The sequence below is a fragment of the Mixophyes fleayi genome, chromosome 2 (assembly GCF_038048845.1).
Source record: "Mixophyes fleayi isolate aMixFle1 chromosome 2, aMixFle1.hap1, whole genome shotgun sequence".
In the NCBI taxonomy this organism is placed as follows: domain Eukaryota; kingdom Metazoa; phylum Chordata; class Amphibia; order Anura; family Limnodynastidae; genus Mixophyes; species Mixophyes fleayi.
The window spans coordinates 261,593,471-261,600,719 of record NC_134403.1 but is presented as its reverse complement, the minus strand read 5'-3'; positions in this window follow the sequence as shown (position 1 = coordinate 261,600,719).

The window sequence follows — 7,249 nt, the reverse complement described above, 5'->3', positions numbered from 1 at the left end:
TCATAAAGGCAACAAATGTGGAATTGCATGTAATATGGCTTTTATTTGTAAAGAAATCATTTTTCTTGTCCATAAAGGCAGGTCGCCTCATAGTGTAATATTATAGGGAACAAAACCTATAAATATGGTGGTGTATATTATGCGTACCAGATATCTTCTTGTTTGTTCAACGTATCAGATTTTGGTCCTAACACCTTTACACAGGACGCCATTAAGGATCCCAAAACATGTATAGGAATAACAGAATATGGAAATTCCTGGTACATGCTATTTCTGGTACATATTCTGGGTTTATACTTTAAATAATTACTTCCATTTCCTCCATAATTCACTGTATTTAGCACTTATAAATAGCTGAGACCTTTACCTAGTGCCTTGTGCAATGTTCAGCTCACTCCGTAACAGAAGAGATCCAACACAATAAGCTCTAAGACTTTCAATTACTGATGTGACGCCACATCTAATCTGCAATGGAGAAAGCCAGGCAACACTAAAAGCAATCTGGTAAGGTCCATGCTATCCTATTGCGGTACCGGCACCCCGAACAAAGTGTATTATTGGGATAGTCTGGCATTAGTAAAATTCATATTGTGGGGTCTATTTATCATTTGTGGTTAGTGAGCGTCAGTAAGTATAATTTGTATGCAGTGTTACAAAATATACTGCCGCTGGTATTTACTAAGCCAGGGCTCTTTGGTGAGCCCTGGCAAACCTCCCTCATGAAGTAAAATCTACTTCACCAGCAGCCTAACATTGTCGGTGAAAGGAGGCAGTGATCCCTGTGTGGGAAATTATAATTAAATATACAATTATATGTTTTTGTTGCTATTTATGTTATGGCAAAAGGTTTGCCTACGAGGTGATGCATTTGTAAATGAAACTTCTTGTGCTTCTAGGTTTGGCTGTAAAGACCTTTTTATGAACGTGCAGGTTTTATGTGAATTTGTTCCACTTTATGTATTATTACAAGAATATGCTATCCAGGCAGTTGTGCCTGCATTATATTATTTTAGTCTGGAATCACGCATAGAAAATTGACTTCCCAGCTGTTGTCAGCCATGGCATTCTGCCTTACAGTTGGACACCATCTATAGATCCACTGTTAAATAGAATATACTAGTGTATGTATTATTAGTGAATTAGACTGTCTAAAGGAAGGAGCCAAGTGTAACTGGTGAACTATCTCTCTTTTTCGCAAGATTTATTTTTTTTCAATTTTGATACTAAGAAAAGATTGACATATTCTTTCATACCTACAAACAGTCTCTATTTTCACAAAGGTCCCAATTTTGACACCATAAAGGGGTATGGACTACAGGGAGCTGGACATAGGCTCAGTAAAAATTGCAATGATTTAGCATATCTAAATAGAACGGGGCTTTACTAAAGAGATGGACCATAACATTTTTTGTATTAATATCTTTATATTGCATCAACATACCCTGCATCTGTGGGCAATGCAACAACTTTATTTAGGTAAAGCCTCAGTAGGGCTTACAATCTATTTTGTCCTACACATACCATGACAATGGTTGCAGAGATAGCCTCCTCACAAATGAGAAGCCACTTCAAGTGAGCTTTCTGAGCTTCCCGGACAGGAATTCTTTCACAAGTGATGACACCTGTACCTCTCTTTTCATTATCAGCTGTACTTCTTAAACACTGCATATTGTATCACAAGTACGACTGGTGTGCGCAAGATTTGTCCACACATTACAAGCATAGGAAGTTCTCCAATGTCCTCCAACTCAGAGATGGTGCAAAACTCAAGTCTTTTTGCAGACTGGAAATGGCTGTGTACCCCTGCTGACAGCAAAAAGCCATGCAACTATCTTATTTTATTAATGCAACACCATAAAGTAAAAATATTTTTGCACAGCTCCACAAAACTAGGCATACCGCTGCATCCACTCTGTACTCTGCAGGTTATGGCCAACTGTTCCATCTGCTAGTGCAAACTGCTATGCAAACATCTTACCCTGCTTTAGCGGATACCTGTGTGAAATTGAGGGTAGCGGCAAAGGCCGGCTCTACAATTAGACGAACCAAGGAGCCAATGGTTAGGGGCCACTTAAAAACAGAATGAGTGACATGATGTAAATATAAAAGGCAGTGGGGGTGCAATGCCTGAGGGAGGTGCCAACAAAGCTTGCACCAGTCCTGTGCGCAGTGCCTCCAAAGAGGGTTTTGCACTGTGCCCTGGCAGTTTTGCACTTTGTAGTGAGGTCAATTATCAGTACACTTACTATGATGGAGCATCTCACACTATAGACATAGCAAAGTTAAGCATATTCAGTTAAAGGGTTAATAGTGGTGAGGCATGCAGGTAATCCTTTGGAGACCATTGCATCCACACTTATCATTTACCCAAGTATTGTTATTATTTATTTAGAATTAGATGGCTCACTTTTGATTAAAATGTAACCACCCTTGATTATAAGAAGCAATTGACTGACTTCCCCTATATAACAATTTGCAATCCACATTTAGAGGGCATTTTATTAGGCACATGTACATACTAGCAATTCCCTTTCCCATTTCTCCTTGAACACAATGCACTCCTGCACTTGTCAACAATTCCTGGTCCTCCAGACTAGACTTTTTTTTACAACCCACCTTTGTCCAATGTTTTTGTACATTTGTCTACTGCAACTGTATCTTCTTATGTTTCATTGAAAATAGAGTAACATTGTGGCACACTGCATGAAATACAAGGTGCAAAGAGTTGTGCACTTTGTTAATGATCTTTTGGAACCACACTGCTTTTCGTGTTTCTGACCTCAAGATCACTTTTGGCAGGATGTTTTTTTGGATGGTGACCTATTCATGATACTCCATGACACTGTTGTGTTTAAAACTGCTTAAGTGATATAATCATGTCAGCGAATGAGATGCCCAATACAATCAATTTCATTAAAATCTTTGGTCTTCCCAATTTACACTCTGAAATGTGCAAGCACAATATGCTTGTACCTGCCTATCTACTTTAAATAACACAAGGGTCATTGACAAACTATATAAAATGCTTATTTTTTTTGTCCAAGAGCACTTACACTATATGGACAAAAGGGATGAAGCATTAAGATTGCTCTTCACTGAAGATAAGGGACCTAGCCCAAATCCTGCAAAATAGCCCCATACCATTATCCCACCACCAAACTCCACAGTTGGCATAATGCAGTCAGACAGGTAACGTTCTCCCGGCATCCATCAAACCCAGACTTGCCATCTGACTACCAAACAGAGAAGTGTGATTCGTCACTCAACAGAACACGTTTCCGCAGCTCCACAGTCCAGTGTTGTGTGCTTTACACCACTGCGTTTCGTGGCTGAGTTGCTGTTGTTCCTAAACGCTTCCACTTTCTAATAATATCACTTACAGTTGACTGTGGAATATCCAGTAGGGATGAAAGTTCACAAACCATCTTATTGCAAAGGTGGCATCCTATCATAGTACCACACTTGAAGTCACAGAGCTCTTCAGAACGACCCATTTTGTATAACTAATGTTTGCAAATAGAGACTGCATGGCTAGGTGCTTGATTTTATGCACCTCTGGCAACGGGTCTGATTGAAACACCTCAATTTAATAATTAAAATGTGCGTCCAAATACTTTTGCCCATATAGTGTACTTGTTCCACACTTGCATATTCACTTTCTTGTCCTTGGGATTGCCCCCCAGAAATCAATCTGCACTTAGCTTTGCTGCTTTGTGAACACTCCTGAAAATGTCCATGGTGGAAAGTGTGATTCGTCACTCAACAGAACACGTTTCCGCAGCTCCACAGTCCAGTGTTGTGTGCTTTACACCACTTTACACCACTGCGTTTCGTGGCTGAGTTGCTGTTGTTCCTAAACGCTTCCACTTTCTAATAATATCACTTACAGTTGACTGTGGAATATCCAGTAGGGATGAAAGTTCACAAACCATCTTATTGCAAAGGTGGCATCCTATCATAGTACCACACTTGAAGTCACAGAGCTCTTCAGATTGACCCATTTTGTATAACTAATGTTTGCAAATAGAGACTGCATGGCTAGGTGCTTGATTTTATGCACCTCTGGCAACGGGTCTGATTGAAACACCTCAATTTAATAATTAAAATGTGCGTCCAAATACTTTTGCCCATATAGTGTACTTGTTCCACACTTGCATATTCACTTTCTTGTCCTTGGGATTGCCCCCCAGAAATCAATCTGCACTTAGCTTTGCTGCTTTGTGAACACTCCTGAAAATGTCCATGGTGGAAAGAGTGAAAGATCACTTTAAGATCCACACTACTAACACTCTAGGATTAGAACTAACCGATTTATTTATATAAACCTTTCAGTTTTTCTTAAAATACTGCTCAGTTTAGCTTGGATTATGCTAATGAAGTTCATTATTTCATGTAAATCTTAAAATAATAATTTGTGTGAGAAGTATTATACCTTGTCTTTAATACATGTGTCACTTTTGTGTTTGAAGGTTTTTACTACATTAGTAGGATTGTGTCTAGAAATGTACTTTCCTAAGTGCAAAGTATACGATAAGATCTTTGACACCTTAGAAAAAGTTTTTTTCGTGAGAAAATTGCGATGCGCACTCAGGGTAAACAGGGAATGTCCACCTTAAATGTGTCTGCATTCATTTATCTCATTTAAACAGTCTGTGAGTGCATAAGTAAGTGTCTAGACAACATCCACCCAGCTCCATCAATAGGAAAGTGCAAATAGTGTATTGCTAAATTGGCCTGTAAACCAAGCAGGTCCATTTATGCAAAAATAGGTGCGTAATGCTACAAACAGTATTACTGTACTCTCATCTATTTTGGGACCAATCAAAAGTTTGGAATATAAAATGTTAGATAAGTCTTTGTACCAGATAAAAAGGTGCATGGTTTAGAAGACAAAATATTACTTAAAGATATAAAATGTAAACTGCTGTGATAAATAATGCTGGGCATTTAAATGACTGCACATAGAGCTGACAGCCAATCAAGCAATAACTTGATAACAGACTGTTATGATAAGGTTTTTGTAACTGTCTCATGTGTACTTTAGGCTGAATGAGCATCTTTACTCATTTACTAGAAGAATAATATATACAGTCCTTAGAATATTACAATTTGGTGGGACGTGGCCTGAAAGACAGTTAGAGGTGCCTATTGTGAGCTCCGTACCAGCTTTAGTCAATTTTCCACAATATTTGATTTCCCCCAACCCATTCTCACTTCATATGCTGGGAAAACTGTCATTTACCCCCTGGGGTCGACTTTTAATCCAAATTGGACCAGTACCAGCTCCAACAGAGAACATCAGTGACCCACGGCCTACCACCCCACCAATGGATTTTGTCTTAAGAGACCATCCTAGCCCGAGCCTGCACAAATCCCATCTGAATAGCTAAGACCTATGCAGGCATAGTTGCTGAAGTGACCTACCTGGTGGGAACCTTCATCATCGTTGACAGAAGTTGAGAGTTGGGTCCCGCTTGCAGTCTGCTTCCCCACTGCATGGGTGCAGCCCCTGCACTCTCTTGTCTTTGCTCTGTGTCCAGATATTCCTCTAACGGGATGCTCTTGTTATTCGTGCCAGCAGTAAAAGAGAAGACCTGCTGTTCAGCCCGAAATCGATATCATCTGGAAGAATCCTTCTTGAGAGTGTTTCCAGACTGCTCCTATCTCCTTATCTCACCACAAACATCACAGGACCTATGCTCCACCACAATATAGAAGAGATGGCTCAACTAGCCCCGATCGTCTACACCAGGTGGATACTCAGTAGCCTCTAAATTGTATTTGGCTTCACTACACTTCTGAGCTGCGTACAAACATTAGCGGGTTTTCCAGCCTACTACTACATCCTCCCAAACAAAAGAGTCTTGGTACATAACTAGGGGCGGGCTGCAAAGTTTTAGCCCAGGGGCCAAGGCATGACTCTGAAGTCCATTTTAAAGAAAAAAAAGTACAGGTGGCCCAGTGACCCAGGCCAAGGGAGCCGACTATTGGACCGGCCCAGCCTGCCCTTGTATATAACCACTCAGGATGCACAACCATTCATCAAACTCCAGATAGTAAGCGCCTGGGCCTCGTGAATGCACACCTCGGGCTGCCTCTGGTGAGTCTTCTGTCAGGGCTTCACACAAGAAGGTATACTCATTAATACCCTTTAATAACTCTAATTCCGAATGGGCCCCCCGCTGCTTCTGGTGCCAATATTCGACTTACTCCTTCTAATCCAAAGCCCCACCATGTACACAATAAAGTGGGAACTGACTATACAAGCAGACAAGACTGATCATCCGCCAAGAGCAGGTCACTGATCATTCATCAGTTACAACAGTGCAGACAGATTGTAACCCCCATCCTGGCTGCTGTGAAATAGGTACTATCATCCCCCTGTAGTATTTTCAAGGTCCCGTGGAAAGCTAGACATACTCAGCCGCAGCGGGGTAATACCCCCATTATTAAAGGCTTACTCTACACATTGCCTCTCTACACAAAGCACTGAAAATATAACCTTTGGTAATATTTGTTTTTTTCACCTTGCAGTTTCTGATACTTTCTGCTCATTAAGTGTAATTATCAGATAAACTATCTAAAGCTGGGTACACATTATAGGGTGTTTGTCCAATAATCGGCGCAACCAGCCGACATATGACCGCTCGTTCGAAAGTCAGGTCAGTGCCTGTAGTGACAGGATGGTCCAAAGTCTGCCCAAATGGACGATTGTTGCCTCATTTGGTTGTCGTATCGTTCAATATTTTCATTCCAACCGATTCACAAAAATCCTCCGATACTTCCTCGACCTGGGGGGCGTGTGTATGTAAATTTGTGATGCCTGTACCAGTCCCACGTGGTGCGGTATCCGCACATCACTGACTTGTGTTTTGTATACATGTGTATTGCACCTGTCTGCTTGTACACCATTACACTTGTGTAAAGCACGTGTGTTATCAACCTTTGCATCTATATTGGGAACCTATTCATATTTACCCTTTATAAACTTATACCTTTATAAACTATTAAACTTATAAAGTCATATTAACCTTTATTAACTAATATTTGTAAAATACCCAGAATAAATCACACAGTGTTCATGCAACAGTTTTATTGCAGGAAAAAGTACAATTTTTTTTATTGCAGAATATGACAAGTGAAAAAAATAGTATTACACTTTAAAGGTGCTAGTGGTTGGTGGCAGAAGAGTTCCAAACAGCATACATATTTCAACAAAATTTTTCTCAAGGTTTTTCATTTTTTTCTT